Source organism: Chenopodium album, chromosome 5 (assembly GCF_948465745.1).
Source record: "Chenopodium album chromosome 5, dcCheAlbu1.1, whole genome shotgun sequence".
Taxonomy (NCBI): domain Eukaryota; kingdom Viridiplantae; phylum Streptophyta; class Magnoliopsida; order Caryophyllales; family Amaranthaceae; genus Chenopodium; species Chenopodium album.
The window spans coordinates 18877235-18894599 of NC_137838.1; the positions used below are offsets into that span (position 1 = coordinate 18877235).

General features: G+C 36.1%; 1 protein-coding gene across 1 annotated transcript in view; it reads left to right on the forward strand.

The window, feature by feature from the left end:
• LOC145632002 (serine carboxypeptidase-like 10) overlaps positions 1–17365 on the forward strand; it is a 153312-nt gene that overhangs the window by 24259 nt on the left and 111688 nt on the right. The gene's annotated exons all lie outside the window — the stretch shown is intronic.

The window sequence follows — 17365 nt, forward strand, 5'->3', positions numbered from 1 at the left end:
GTGACCGGAAAATATGGAGGAGAAGGAAAGAGAAAGGAAGGAGGAAGGAGAAAGAAAAAAAGGATTTTTTTTAACCTGTTTAATAGGTTCAAGGTCAAATGAATATGAAAAAGAAGGTGGGGTATAAAGGTTGGATTTTTATGAAATTAATGAAAGGTAGGATTTTTATTGTCATACCGCCTAAAGGTTGGAGTTTTCTTTTTTCATTTTTCCTAATAATAATAATAATAATTTATTATTATTATTTATTTATTTATTTATTTATTTATTTATTATTATTATTATTATTATTATAATTATAATTATTATTATTATTATTATTATTATTATTATTATTATTATTATTATTATTATTATTATTATTATTATTATTATTATTATTATTATTATTATATCTCAAAAACAAAAGTCATACAACCTATAATAAATTAGCGGGAAGCCGAGATACAATCTGGGCCCCCACTCCTCTAGCTATAACAAAGCCTACCCTAGTAAAAATATGAGCTGCAGCACGTGCTCCAATGTCTTGCGTCGTCGAGAACCTCTGAATTTGCTTAAGCAACGCAACAACCTCCTTCTCTAATTGACTAAACGAAGAAAAGAAGGGAATGAACGTAACCCATATCCAATTGCCTGACAACGAACCTCATACTTAACCCGCTTCTGATGAGCTGCATCAGCCACAACCCGTCCAGGAATAAAGTCAGATAACCTTGATTGTGTCAAAGGAGAAGATCCTGTCCAATCTACACAGACATCGTGACCACGATCCCAAGAATAAAGTAACACATCAGCAGGTCTGAGGGCCTCGTCGTTTCCTCCGGACAACCTAATGTCAACCTCTTTCCTTGGTGAAATCCCAGAACGATAGCAAACATAAACTAGGGTATCCGTCCCGAACAACATTATGTCTATGTTTAATACCCACGATACCAGCACATGACATCGCGTGATCGCCAAAAATATCCCTTGGAAAAACCCTCGAACAAGCAGAGCACAGTGTCGAGGCAGAGAACAACAAAACACCCAATCGATAGCATAACACACATCGGTAAGTCTTTGTATGTTTATGACATATAACTTTGTATATTTTTGAGATACAACCTATAGAAAATTAGTGGGAAACCGAGATACAATTTGGGCCCCCACTCCTCTAGCTATAGAAAAGCTTATCCTAGTAAAAATATGAATTGCAGCACGTGCCCCAATGTTCTGAGTCTTCGAGAACTTCTAGATCCGTTTTAGCAATGCAACAGCTAAAGGAGTTATGTCTTCGATAAGTGCAATTACTAGATATATGAAGGATCACGGTTATGGAAATAATTAGTTCATTCTATAGGGTCGTCAATGTTTGGTGCTAGATATGACAATTGATCTTTGGGCTAGCTAAATAGTCCAAAGCCTTATAGAGTGGATCCTACAAGGTCACACATAAGAGTATTGGGTTAAACAAGTTAGAGGCACATTATTGGGCCTCATGAGTTTATGACATACCATGTTAATAGTTGGGCTTGGGTAGTTAGAAGAGTCTAATGGGTTTTTGGACTTGACATGGTTTTATTTCTAGATATGATCTATAAATATAAAACATGCATAGGGTTGCATGACACAACCATTGACATATAGTGAATTGTCACACAAGCAACCAATCTTCTCAAAAACCCTAACTCTCTCTCTCTCTCTCCTCCCTGTCCGTACGACCCTCCTCCTTGGGTGGCGTGTGTGGTGGCACGTGGGTGGTGTTGTGGTATGCTCGAGACTCAAATCTCCGTAGAAGGTTGATAGAAGTGTTCGGTCACAACTAACTAGCATTAGTGGAGGTTTAATCCGTTCTCGTGGACTTAGTAGAGGAATCACATGTGGGGTTCTTATTCTCCTTATTGTTCTTGCTCGATCACTTGAGGAATCACGCTTCAAAGGTATAATTCTTACTTCTTTATGTGTTATGCATGAGATCCTTGGTTTAGGTGCTTTATGAATATGATTCATGTTTATTTCGCAATTTAGTACCTATAATCTCCTACAGTGGTATCAATTAGTCTCTTTCAATTACATATATTGAGTATTAATTCTTTGATAATCCACAATTTTAATTCAATTAGCAGGGAAAATAATTTAATTATGCGTCAATTATTATATTAAATTCGATTTAACAATATAGAATCATTAAAAGTTGTTTAAATTGCTCCAAATTAGCCTTAATTTGATCTGAATTTTGCCCTATATTGATCGAAAAATTTCGACCCCCTATCCCTATTTTTCAAAAATTTCAAAATCGTAAACCCTAATTTGTGAAATTTGTGTTTTGGTTTTGATTTAATTCGATAGTTATGTGTTTAAAGAATTTAATCTATTTGATTTCATGTTAAATTAATATGAATTTTTCATGATCAAATTATTTAATTGAAGTTAAATTGAATTGGGGATTAAATTCATGAAGAACCTTAATTTTGAAATTGAATATGATTTAATTTCAAAATTAAAAAGACCACATTAATTTAATTTTAATAAAATGTTTTGTTTTAATTAAAAATAAAAATAAAAAATAAAATAAAGTAAAGGTTTTTGGGCGCGACAGTCGCGGCTGGGTGGCGCTGCCACGATGACTGCCGCACCGGTGGTGGTCCAGGAGGGAGGACGGGTTGGGCAGGAAGTCGAACAGGAGCAGCATAGCAGTGCACCGCCAGTTGCTTGTGCTGTTGCAGCTGTTCTTGCATCACTACAGGGCAGCGTACACCGTAAGGTGTACGACCACCATGGCCGGCTCCGGCTGGCCACACCACGGTGGCTGGCGCATGTTTAAAAAAAAAAATTATTTAATTTTATTTATTTTGGATAAAATTCAATTTTCAAAATTAAAAAGTTAAAAGATAAGTTTTAATTTTGAAAAGATAATTGACAAAGTTAAAGTTGTTAATTTTGTTAAGATTGGATAATTATGGAGCAAAAGATTCTATTTGGATAATAATTGATCAAATAATGTGATTATCCCATAATTATTTTAGGATATTAATTGATTTAAATTATGTGATTGGCAAGTAATTAGGATAGAATCTCCTAAATTAGTTAGGACAATCATGGAAAATAAATATGATTTATCTTCCATAATTAAAATAAGATTTGATTCTATCTCATACCTAAATTGAAATATATGATATTGAATAGGAAAATTTGTCAGAAAAAACCTTTTAAATGGCTCATTTTGCAAGATTAAATCTTTTAAAGCATTCTTTGTTAAAAACAACCACCACGATGACTTTTTGGTATAATGAAACCTGGGCTCTCTTTTTCGGCATTGACTCCCAATTTTTGGTGTTGACCCTTTATTTTTCCTACTTGTAGCCAATTATTTGGATATTTGCACTATTCCTTACTTTTTCCTCTTATTTTCCCTCCAAACTAATCCCCTTTAATTTGTCTTTCTCATTCCTCCATGAATGCTCTGCAAAGCCATCAAATCAATTTGGGTTTCTCTCACTCTCTCTCATCTGCTACTCTTAATTAATTCCTCAAGTATTAAGTAAGGTAAGTTTATAATCATCAATTTTTAACTGGAAGTAGTATAAAAATTGGGGCTTTTTAAGAGTAAAGCAAAACTCACTTATTTACTGTTGTCAATGGCTAAAGGAGGAAGAAAGGGGTCTTTTGGATGCAATTCGAGGTTTCCTAATTACAGAGTGAAGTACGAAGCCAGGTATGTTCTTTAATTGTAAATTATTTTAGGTTTCAACAAATTAAATCCACAAAAAATAACCTAATTTACCTAATTGTTGAAGAAATGGAACAAGAATTCCAATTCACCTTACAAATGATCTGATTTGGGAGATGATTTGCCCTAATTTTTGATGGAGTGATTTGGGACAACTTGCCCTAGAATATATATAGGGGGAAATAAGAAAGCCAAACACAAAATGGAGGAAAATGACCCAATTGTGGGCTGCAAGTAGGAAAAGTAAAGGGTCAACGCCGGAAATTGGGAGTCAACGTCGGAAAAGAGGACCCAGGTTTCATTATACAAAAAAAGTCATCGTGGTGGTTTTTTTTAACAAAGAATGCTTTAAAAAAAATTTTCTTGCAAAATGAGCCATTTAAAAGGTTTTTTCTAACAAATTTTCCTATTTTATAATTGGTTATGAATAATATATGATATTATCTAATTACATAATTAATTAAAATATGAGATATTTAGGAGCCATCTTTCCTTAATGTGAACATTCGATGTTTTAGTTTAGGAAAGTATGATGAGTGATTTATTATATGGCATTTTATAATATATGATGTTATTTATTGCTATATAGACTAGTATGGCCCATAGATTCTAAATACGATCTGCGCATCGTGACGTATTTTTGTAATCTAAATACGGTCTGCGTACCGTTAAGTATTTTTGTATTTTATTTTATTTTATTTAAGTTGTAGATAGAATAGAATAGTATTACAGGTTGAAGTTAATCCAAGAAGTCAATGGGGTGAAGATCCAAAGGAGCAAGATGGATGAGATCCATGAAGGTTCAAGTGGGAGCCTTTTGCTTTATTAGTTTTCTTAGGATTAAGGGGCCATACTATGTCATATTTTGTTTATGCATTAGTAGAATATGCATGTTAGATTTTATTTATGTTGCTTGATGATGCGCTAGAGTTCACTAAATAATCACAATATAATAAATCTAGGTCTCGGTAATATTGAGGTAGCTTTTCCAATAAAAAACCCGATGAAACCTTCGATATTTATGATGGGTCATGCCAAAGCAGGGTGTCATATTATATCTTTGGGGAGTGGGGGTAAAACAAATTTTACAATTTTGATTGGTTATACTCAACAAGGTTACCTAAAGAGTTTAGAATCTTGAAGCTAAGGGTAATAATTAAACATGTGATGGGTAATTATTCAACCAAGAATTACAAAGAGTTGTAATCAGTAAAGAGTTTACTCACCTTAAAAATGTAATGGTTGATGGTAGGGCCAAAGTCCGGTCAATTATTGCACAAATAAAGGATCTTGGAATCATCTCATTCAATAGGGATCAATTAAAATTGAATAAATGCTTTAAAGTTACTAGTTTTAAAATCGCTTATGGTACTTTGAATTAATTAAACATAATTGTTGAATTTAGCCTCGGTTGTTTTTGTTTGAAGATGAATAACTTATAAGACAACACTTTTTTACCAATGAAACTTAATTTAAGGCCGAATCTCATAAACTTCAGGGAATGGGAAAACGAGCTGAGAAAAGTTCTCACAAGCCATAAGCTTGAATCTCGTTTATATATACCTGTTGAGAGCGAGTATACTAAAGGTTATAAACCTGAAAGGCATGTGGAAATTGTTTCGGATGCAGAGAAAATCAGGAGACTCATTTTAGAATCTATTCCAAGTTGTTGGAAAAGAAGATTCAGGCACTATGAGCTAACCAACTTGCATAAATGTCTTCGTGCTATCTGTCGAGGTGGAATTGGGGCATTAGGAAGTGGAGGCTTCAAAGATCATAATGTAAGAGAGGTCGTTAATTCGATCCCTCAGATTTACTATTCTTGGACTGACATCATAAGGTATGAGGCTTACAATGTTCATTGTAAGATAATGGCTAAGAAACTCATGCCTAGTCAGTCAGTAAGGGCCCATGTCAATGAACTGATTAAATTGTTCAATCAGATGGATGTCCTTGGGAAACCGATTGATGATGACTCTGCACATGCTATTATCTTGTTCTCACTCCACGATGGTTTTGATATAGTCAAGCTCACTCATAATGATGAGGGTTTGTCAGTGACAGTAGTCAACCTTTTACTCAACCATGCTGAGGAGTTCCTAAAAAGGAGAGGGAGCGAATGCTTCTTTTGAGGTAGTTGGCTATGCCATACACCAGGGTGTCCCCATCTGTAGGGAATATTTCAAGCGCTAATCCCCTAGCTTAAACCCAACTGTGATCATACACTATAGTACGGTGGCGTCCAAAGGGAAAGAAGAGAGAGCAAAAGAGTCGCCAACAAGTTTTTTAGGAACTTGTAAACCGTTCACGAGGTGAAGGTTACACCCCTTAACGATCCAAGAGATCGTCAACTCCATAAGGTCTTGAACCAAAATAGGGTTCGGGGATGAAGGTACAAATCCAACCTAAAAGAGATTGAACCTGCCCTAATAATAGGCCTCTACTTTATTCTGATCGTATTCATGTGCGCTTTTTGACTAACATACAATCATTAGGATTAGCCCTAAACCTGTTTATCTATGTTGGTTGAATATTAATGCACAAATAAATCTATTATTGGCGATCACTTGAATTATAATCACATTAACCCTAACAAGATTATTTATTATCTTATATAAATGTGATTACAAGTACAAATTCCCTTTAAACATGCATAAAAGGTGTGATCAAGCAATATCAAATAAATATCAAGCAACACAATAATCATAATAATCAATAATTATAATAATCAACATAATCATAAATCATAAAAATAATCATAAACCATGTTAAAGCATAATAATAGCCAGATCCTAGGCATGATACTAACAAGATTAATAACAAACCCTAGCATGTCACTAAGCAATAAAAATCATATATTTAGCCCTAACATGATACTAACAAATATAAATATTAGGAAGAACATAAAAGGCATCATAACAATCATACTTGATATTAAAGTTACCCTAGACATGATACTAGGAAGATCAAAACGCCCTAACATAACATTAGGAATCATAATAACAACCTAAACATGATTTCTACATCATAACATCAATAAAAATCATTAAAGTACTTACTTTGATGCCTCGTACCTCTTTCTAATAACAAAATACACACGTTAGTAACTTCAAGGAAAATAATAATCAAAACAATTAAATTAAATAATGGAAAGAGAGATTTTGGACCAAACCCTCAGAAATTAAACCTTTCACGTCTAGGGCGAAGGCAACTTCGAATATGGCTAGGTGTTTCTAGATCTAATGAATGCGGAATTTTTATATTTGAGAGAAGCTAGTTTAGAAAAGAGAGAGAGAGAGAGTAATCAAGAGAATCTTGATGAGAGTTGGTAGATTGTAGATGAAAATTGGTTATTGATGAAAACTGGTTATTCAAAACGGAGTTTTTACGACGTTATTTATAGAGAAAATCAGCCAAAAAAGATAAAATATCAAAACAGAGTCTGACACACGTAAAACTGAACCAGCGCCAACGCTGGCTGTTGGCGCCAGGCGCCAATGCTAGTGCCAGGCGCCAAGCATAGCGCCAGGCGCTACAGCTGGCGTTTGGCGCTAATCTGGAAATTCACGCGTTTTCTTAAAATCAGATAAAAATTGCCGTACAGGAGGATAAAATAATATTTTCCTTAAAAAACGTTCTTTGATTTTAATTAAAACTCTGAAAAGTCAACAAAAGTCAATTTATCAATGCTAATTAAATTAGGAATGATAAAGAACCTTCTAGAAGAATTTAGAAGACTAAAACCATTCCTAATTGTATTAGGAATGATAAATCTATATTAGGCCCTCCCCTAGATCATTGGGCCGCATATAAAGCTCAAACCGGGCCCAGTTTAGTAAATTGGCCATAACTTCCTCAATATTCATCGGAATTGGGCTTATAATATATCGTTGGAAAGCTCTTGTCAAGCCCCATCCAACTACACTACTATTGGACCCATATCATGGACCAACCAAACTGGATTGGTTGTTTTCTTAAAAATAAGTTTTCAAAAATAGAGAGAAGAGAAAAGAAATTAAAACTATCTGCAACACTAGACTTTCCACACTTTCACTTCATTCGATTATGATTCGACGCGAAAGGTACTCATCACTGGGTTTGGTTTTAGGGAGACACAAATGGGTGTCTACACCATCATACACAAGTGAAAACAGAAGGTAAGGAGTTACTTGATGTCTTCGATAAGTGCAATTATTAGATATATCAAGGATCACGATTATGGAGATAATTAGTTCATTCTATAGGGTCATCAATGTTTGGTGCTAGATATGACAATTGATCTTTGGGCTAGCTAAATAGCCCAAAGCCTTATAGAGTGGATCCTACAAGATTACACATAAGAGTATTGGGTTAAACAAGTTAGAGGCACATTATTGGGCCTCATGAGTTTATGACATACCATGTTAATAGTTGGCTTGGATAGTTAGAACTTAGAAGAGTCTAATGGGTTTTTGGACTTGACTTGGTTTTATTTTCTAGATATGATCTATAAATATAAACGATGCCTAGGTTGCATGACACAACAATTGACATACAGTGAATTGTCACACAAGCAACCAATCTTCCCAAAAACCCTAACTCTCTCTCTCTCTCTCCACTCGGCTCTTTCTCTCTCTCCTCCCTTTCCATACAGCCCTCCTCCTTGGGTGGCGCGTGTGGTGGCGCGTGGGTGGCGTTGTGGTGTGATCGTGACTCAAATCTCCGTAGAAGGTTGATTGAAGTGTTCTGTCACAACTAACTAGCATTAGTGGTGGTTTAATCCGTGCTCGTGGACTTAGTAGAGGAATCACACGTGGGGTTCTTGTTCTTCTTATTGTTCTTGCTCAATCACTTATGGAATCTTGCTTTAAAGGTATAATTCTTACTTCTTTATGTGCTATGCATGAGATCCTTGGTTTAGGTGCTTTATGAATATGATTCATTATTCCGCAATTTGGTATCTATAATCTCCTACAACAACCTCCTTTTCCAACTCCCAAAGAGAAAAGAAAGATAAAGGAACGAAGCCATATCCAATTGCTCAACAACTAGATTCGTACTTGACCCGCTTCTGATTGGCCGCATCAGTCACTACCCGTCGAGGAACGAAGTCAGAAAGCCTTGACTGTGTCAATGGAGAAGACCCGGTCAAGTCAACACAAACATCGCGACCACGATTCCAGGAATAAAGTAACACATCTGCACGTTTGTGAGCCCCGTCGTTCCCTCTAGATTACCCAATGTCTACCTCCTTTCTAGCTGAAATCCCTGATCGATAGCAAACATCAGCAAGGGTATCCCGAGTAACATTATGCTGATGTTTAATGCCCATAATACCCGCACAAGACACCGTGTGATCACCAAAAATATCCCCAGCAAAAACCCTTGAACAAGCAGAGCACGACGTCGAGATAGAAAACAATGGAACACCCAACCGGTAGCACAACACACATCGATAAGTCTTGGCGTTCATCGTCTGACCCAACCCCGAAATAGGGACCACCCGAAGCCAAGCAGAGGTGTGATCACCCTGCTGTGATTTCCATAATGCAGATTATCGAGGAGTTAAAGAATAAGCGGATTTTGCAGAAGCGGTAACCTTTGTGAAATATACATCTGCCAATTTCTTCATGAGTTTAGGGGCAACTAGGATTATTCAAAATGTCAAACTCCGCAGTTCCGTTAAACAAACTCAACCCATCCTCAAAAGCACGTCCAAGACAACAAACAACAACCAAGAAGAAAGAAAAGCATAATGACGAACATCACCTGCGGAATAAACACCAAGCCCTCCAAACGCAAATGGTAAGGTGGCCAGCCGCCACTGCTAATCGCTAAACCCAGGCATGAAACAGTAACAATACGCTCCAAGGAAGATCGAAGAGCCCCATCAAAAGTGCGCTGACCCGCCTCAAAAGTACTAGGAGGACAAGTACGCAATGCAAAGTAGAGTTTAGAAACTCCGATATATGCCCTAAGTAACAATGGATCACTTTGAGGATCATCCAGCATAGCAACCTGATCCATAAGGGCAATGGTCTTGGTCACCTTCTGCATCACAAGCTAAGCTCACCACTAAAACCAGAATCGAAGCTAACGGGACCACCAAGCAACTTAACACTATGCAAAAGGCAAGCAATGTTAGGTGGAAAAACACCCACAATCGTTATTATTGTTATTGTTATTATTATATCAAAAAACCTTCAAAGTCAATCAATTTACAAGAAATTGGTTGGGAGTCGAGATACAATCCGGTCCCCTACCCCTCTAGCTATAGCGAACCCGATTCTACTAAAGATGTGAGTAGCTGCATGAGCACCAATATCCTGAGTCTTAGCGAACGCATGAACCTGCTTCAGCAACTGTAGACACCTACTTTTGGCCTCTTGTCCCGAAAGGAAGTGCGATGATGTTACAAAAATCCGTTCTTCATGTTAGATCAAAGTTGAAATGTTTATGGACTATGAAAAGCATTATGAAGTAAGTTAAAACCCATATTTGAAACCAATTTATCTTAGATCCTTGTACGACTACTAATTAGGCCTAAAACATGTTCATACATGTTTAAACTTGATAATTAACGGACCCAAATGCATCAAATGCAATGATTGGATCCAATGGAACTTACATTGCTGAAAAACAAGCCAAACAGATAAACCAACCATAAAATTCCCATTCAAGGCCTATAAAAATGTATAGAACTTTCAAATAGCTTTCTAACGGTATATTATAAGTCCAATTTCGAGCCAAAACGAAGAAGTTATGATCAAAACACTAAATCGGGCCCTAAAACCGATACCCTTGCACTCCAACGACCATAACTTTTGATCCATAAAATATTTTAACCTAATTCTAACGGCATTGGAAAGTAGAAATTCAGAGATTTCCAGTGATATCTCACACGACTTAATTTGACTCGGCAATCAAAAGTTATGGAAGTTTTAAAAACGCGTTTTCGTATAAGGCAAACCGCAAACCAGGGCGTAACTCATTAAGATGCGCGCGGCACCCAGCACGACTCAGAGAGTTGCACGCGCGACCTGACGGTGCGGCTCTAAGACCCTAAACCTAGATCCTTACCCCTATAAATAGGGGTCTTCGTTCAGCATTAAGGGGACCGAAAAAATCAGAATTAAAACCCTAGTATTCTCAAAACCCTAATCTCTCAACTTCTCTTACTATCATACTACTTTTTCTTCTCTCTTCCCAAATACTTTCAAAACCTAAGTGATTCCATTGAAGCTCTTGAAGGTACAAAGAAGAAAGGAAGTCCATAAACACATTAAACGGAGATTTATCATAAAAAAAGAACGGTTAGTTTCCTGAGCACTTAGATAAATCACTTTTCTTTTTTTGTTTAAATAACTTTAATTGATTAATTAGTGTTGTTTGATCACTTTAAACAAACTTTTAATTAATTAATTCACATAGTAATCTTTCATTAATCAAGACTATAATTTGAATAATTAATTGTTGTTTTATCACTTAAGACAAGGCGAATCTTGTTTATTTATTGTTCTTTCACGAATATTATTAAATAAGAATAACGACTTTTGAAATGTAATTCCTACGTGATTAATGCTTGTAAATAAAATCAACTAACTTAGTATTTAGGTATCACGTTGCATATATTGTTTAGTAATGAAACTGTGAAAAAGGAAGAGCTAGTAGAGGCCGTAGAAGGAACGTTATCTTAGTACCCTCGCTCCCAAACTCATTTCTGGTTTACGTAGACCAATTTGGGCATGGGTAAACTTATGATTCGTGCTAATTATTCCATGAACTCCACATGGAAGAAAGGCATGAACGAGGTTTATGAGTTTTCCTAAAACTCATTGGCGACTCCTACTTGTTTCTTACAAAAAAGCGTGATGAGAGTATCATTTCTAATTCAAGGTCTCCCAAACAGTCAGGAATTCAAATCCTACTACACCCTAACAAGTGTAAAGTCCTAGGATTTTAAAGGGCCATGGGCATTTAAGGAGAGGACCCCTTGCGATGGGAACCCCCTCCTTACAGCAACGCAATAACATCCTTCTCTAATTCCCTTAACAAAGAAAAGGAGAAAGGAAGAAAAAACCATAGCCAATAGTCTTGCAACGCACCCCATACTTGTCCCGCTTACGCTGAGCCGTTGCCGACACAACAAGGAACGAAGTCAGACAACCCCGATTGTGTCAAAGGTGATGACCCCGTCAAGTCAACACATACACCAAGGCCTCTATCCCAGGAATAAAGCAACACATCTGCTATTATTATTACAATATGGGCCTCCACTCCTCTAGCTATTGCAAAGCCTACCCTAGTGAAGATATAAGCAGTAGCACGTGCCCCGATGTCTTGAGTCGTTGAGAACTTCTGGATCCGATTCAGCAAAGCAACCGTCTCCTTCTCTAATTCCCCAAGTGAAGAGAAAAAGAAAGGAAGGAAGTCATATCCAATTGCCTGACAACTGGATTCGTACTTGACCCGCTTTCGATTAGCCGCATCAGCCACAACCCGACTAGGAACAAAATCAGATAACCCAGACTATGTCAAAGGAGAAGACCCAGCCAAGTCAATACATACATCGCGACCACGATCCCAGGAATAAAGTAACACATCTGCAAGTGTGAGGACCCCGTTGTTCTCTCCAGATAACCTAATGTTAACCTCCTTTTTAGCTGAAATCCCACATTGATAACAAACATCAACTAGGGTATCCCTAACAACATTATGCCGATGTTTAATACCCACCATATCAGCATAAGAAACCGCATGATCACCAAAAATATCCGTAGTGAAAACCCTTGAACAAGCAGAGCACAACGTTGTTATTGATATTGTTGTTGTTGTTGTTGTTGTTATTATTGTTGTTGTTGTTGTTGTTGTTGTTGTTGTTGTTGTTGTTGTTGTTGTTGTTGTTGCTGTTGTTGTTGTTGTTGTTGTTGTTGTTGTTGTTGTTGTTGTTGTTGTTGTTGTTGTTGTTGTTGTTGTTGTTGTTGTTATTATTATTATTATTGTTATTATTATTACTATTGTTGTTATTATTGTTTGTTATTATTGTTTGTTATTATTGTTGTTATTATTGCTATTATTATTGTTGTTGGTGTTGTTATTATTGCTATTATTATTGTTGTTGGTGTTGTTATTGTTATTGTTATTGTTGTTGTTGTTATTATTATTATTATTATTATTATTATTATTATTATTATTATTATTATTATTACTATTATTATTACTATTATTATTATTATTATTATTATTATTATTATTATTATTATTATTATTATTATTATTATTATTATTAATCGCAAAAACATACAAAGTTATACAACCTATAGAAAATTAGTGGGAAGCCGAGATACAATCTGGGCCCCCACTCCTCTAGCTATTGAAAAGCCGCCCAATGTCCTGAGTCTTTGAAAACTTCTGGATCCGCTTTAGCAATGCAACAACCTCCTTTTCTAACTCCCCAAGAGAAGAGAAAGAGAAAGGAAGGAAGCCATATCCTATTGTTATTATTATTGTTGTTGTTGTTGTGGTTGTTGTTGTTGTTGTTGTTGTTGTTGTTGTTGTGTTGTAAATGGTATATCATCATAACGTCTCTCATATAAAAATGGTATATCATTTAATGCAATACACAACTACTACAATACGTATCCCATATAAAAATGGTATATCATTTAATGTAATACACAAACAATTTTCCTTACTTCACATTGAGATCAATAAGGAACAAAGGGAAAACATTATTTAATTTTTTTTTTTCAAAAAACCAAATGGTACTAAGACCTTGTTCGACATAATGAATTGATGTTGTTGTAGTCTTGTAGATGTTTAGGAGTAGTTTCTAAATGCGAAGATGGATTAAAACATGCGATTGTAAATTAGTTGACTAAACGTTACTGTAAAAAATAAATAAATAAAATTTAAAAAAAAATATAAAATCATAAGTATAAGGATAGAATATAGAATAAAGTCTTAATAGATATTTTAACTTTTCAAAAGCTAATAATTTTAGCTTTTGATATAAGCTACCTTCATCATGAGACACCTTCTCCACTACATTGTCAAACACTCAAATTATTTTTTAAGTATAGTTTGCTTTTCGAGATGGATTTTGGTTTTAAACTGAAAATGAATTTTTAAGCTTGCCAAGCACACACTTTTTTAGGCCTGGCCGGCTTGGGCTAGCGGATTGGGCCATAATTAATCACCTCTATAATCTTAAAAAGGAAAAAATAAAAAAAATAAAAATCTAACATCAGTTCAGTTTGAGTTCAAGTCAAGTCAAATCAATTTTGAGTTGAGTTCAAATCAGGTTAAATTAGTGCCAGGTTAAGTTCAAATCGGGTCAAATTCGAATTTGGTTTGATTTAATTTAGTTACAGACTGTGTTTGAATCTTGAATTTCTCGGATAAAATTGTATTGATTACAGGTCGAATGAATTTTTTTTGGATCAATTCGATTTAAACACCTTTACCTAGAATGAACCCAATCCATGTTCCATAATTAGAGATGTCAAAATTGAATCGATAAGAAAAAAAAATCATTTGTTTCGAACTGTAACTAATCCGATTTTACCCGAGAAATTCAGGGTCCAAATCCTATCTGTAAATTGACCCAAACTTAATCCAAAACCGAATTTAACTCGATTTGAACTTAACTGGCATTGATTTTGACCTGACATGAACTCAATCCGAACCCGATTTGACCCGACTTGAACTCAACCCCGATCCAAAAATGACCAAAAAAAATAACCAATTTAATCCAATTTGTTTTAATCCGAACTGATATTAACCTGACCCAATTTTAAACTAATCTGATTTTAACACGCCATAATTTTAAACTTAACTTGGCCTATTATTGCCCCTTTTTTCATGTTCTTATACTACTATATATTTACAAAATATTAAAGTTTAAAACTCTAACAAATATCTTATACAAATTGAATTAGTAATAAAGCAAACTAATAGTACTCATAGCCTAATGAGATTAAACAATTGAGAAGTATGTAGTAACTTAAAAAGAGGACATTCTTTTTTAATTTGTATATCACCAAATGTGACTATTATCTATCAGTTTATCACTAGTTCATTACTATTTGTTTCACTTATGTACGTAGGTATGATGAGTCATGATAATTATTCAATTTGAATTTGGCTCCAAGATAAATACTACACAAGAATTGATTGAATGAGAAAACTAATAATACGCATTTCGTAATAATTAACCACACAATATGGAAAATTACACATAAAATGGCTTGATAACGACATAATTATAATAAGGTAAACATTCAATAATTACTCTAGTTTAAAAATAACCTAATTTGGATATTGAATATGGTCAACTCGGCCAAAATCTAGACAAACACGAAAATGATTTGAATTGGAGTTGACCAAATACTGAATCAACCTTATATTAATCAAACCGAACTTGACCGAGCTGAAATCATTCGAATCGAAATCAACCCGGATCAAATTCATCTAATCCAAAATTAACCCCGTCAAACCCATTTTGAACCCAATTCAAATTTATTCGAACCGAACATGAACTGATCTGAAGTTGACTCGACCCATATCCGACCTATAGACCATGACCCGAATTTGACCTGACCCAAATTTGACCTGATCCGAGTTAAAAGAATGATTTAAACCCGAACATATCCGATCCGAACAGACCCGACCCAAACTCCATCCGATTATCCAAATTGACACCTCTAGCCCATAATATTCGGACATTTTATTTTTGGAAAGCAATTTTCCAAATTTGGATTTCATACCATGATAAACTTCTCCCCACATGTTACTAGTTTTGACACCTTGAAATTATACACTCCTTCGTACAGGCGTACTTCATGTCTTCATTTGCATAAATGCATTTTTATTCCTGATATCCGTTGTACTAGTACATTGTACCAAGGGTGTAGCTACAAGGGGGGCTGACAGGGGCTCGACCCCCGTAGCCCAATCTCACAACCCATAAATTTATTACTTGGCCCTTGAAGAGTTTTAAGTTATACTAGTTATTGACTTCCGCGTGCGCGATGCGCGCGCTCCATTTGGAGAATCGAAACAGTTTTTCTTAGCACTTAACGTAAATGTGTAATTAATTGGAAAATTTGGATTTTGGTACCTCGAAAATGGGGGTAATTGAATTTTAGTACCCATCTAAAATTTTATTTTAAATTGGTACCTCAAAAATGACTAAACTATAGATATTAGTACCTCCGTTAGCATTCTGTCAACTTTGCCGTTAGTGGGTCCCATTATCTAATTATTTAATAATTTAATTTATTAAAAAAAAAGAAAAAACATTTAATAAAAAAAAAAACTTAAAAAATAATAAAAAAAAAATCAGAAAAACCCCTAATACCACCAGCCACCCACCTTCCCCGCGCCGACGCCACCCCCCCACCAGCCCTGCCTCCCCGCGACGACGCCACCCAACACACCACCACTCAGCGCACCACCAACGAGCCCAGCACCACGAACGGAGCTCAGCACCACCCAACACACCACCACCCAGCGCACCACCAACGAGCCCAGCACCACGAACGGAGCCCAGCACCACCCAACACACCACCACCCAGCGCACCACCAACGAGCCCAGCACCACTACCACCTGCGAACCCAGACCCACAACCCCGAAACCCACGTACCACCACCCACCCCGAAACCCACCACCAAAAACCCAGACCCATAACCCACCAACCCAGCGCACCCGAAACCGACAACCCACGAACTACAACCCACTACCACCCACCCCAAAACCCATAACCTAAGAACCCAGCCAACAACCCCAAAACCCGCCACCACGAACCCAGACCCACAACCGTCGAACCCACTACAACCCACCACCACCCACCTCGAAACCCAATTCCCACGAACCCAGACCCACAACCACGAAACCCACCACCCACAACCCCGAAACGCACAACCCACGAACTTAGATCCACCGCCCACAACCCCGAAACTCACAAACCACCAACCAACACCACGGGTGGCGTCGTCGCGGGGAGGCAGGTCTGGTGGGGGGGGGGGGGGGGTGGCGTCGGCGCGGGGAAGGTGGGTGGCTGGTGGTATTAAGGGTTTTTCTGATTTTTTTTATTAAATGTTTTTTCTTTTTTTTTTTAATAAATTAAATTATTAAATAATTAGATAATGGGACCCACTAACGGCAAAGTTGACAGAATGCTAACGGAGGTACTGATATCTATAGTTTAGTCATTTTTGAGGTACTAATTTAAAATAAAATTTTAGATGGGTACTAAAATTCAATTACCCCCATTTTCGAGGTACCAAAATCCAAATTTTCCCTGATTAATTTGTTATATTTTGACATAGTATTCGTTGTAGCTACAAATGTAATGTTATTGTTATATATGGATTAGTAATTTGTTGTATTTTGACATAGTATTCGTTGTAGCTCCTCTAATAAACATATACAATTACCTCACTCTTAAATAATTTGTTTACCCTTAAAAACCATATGCAAATTAACTCACCCCTAATAAGTTGTCCACCCCTTAATAGTTTGCCCATTACTAAATAATTTGCCCAATCCTAAAATCTAAATACAATAACCTCACCTTTAAATAAATTGCTCATTCCACCCTACAAAATTGGCCCACGTCTAAAAATCATTATCAAATTACCTCATCAAATGATAATTTGCTCGCCCCTAAATAG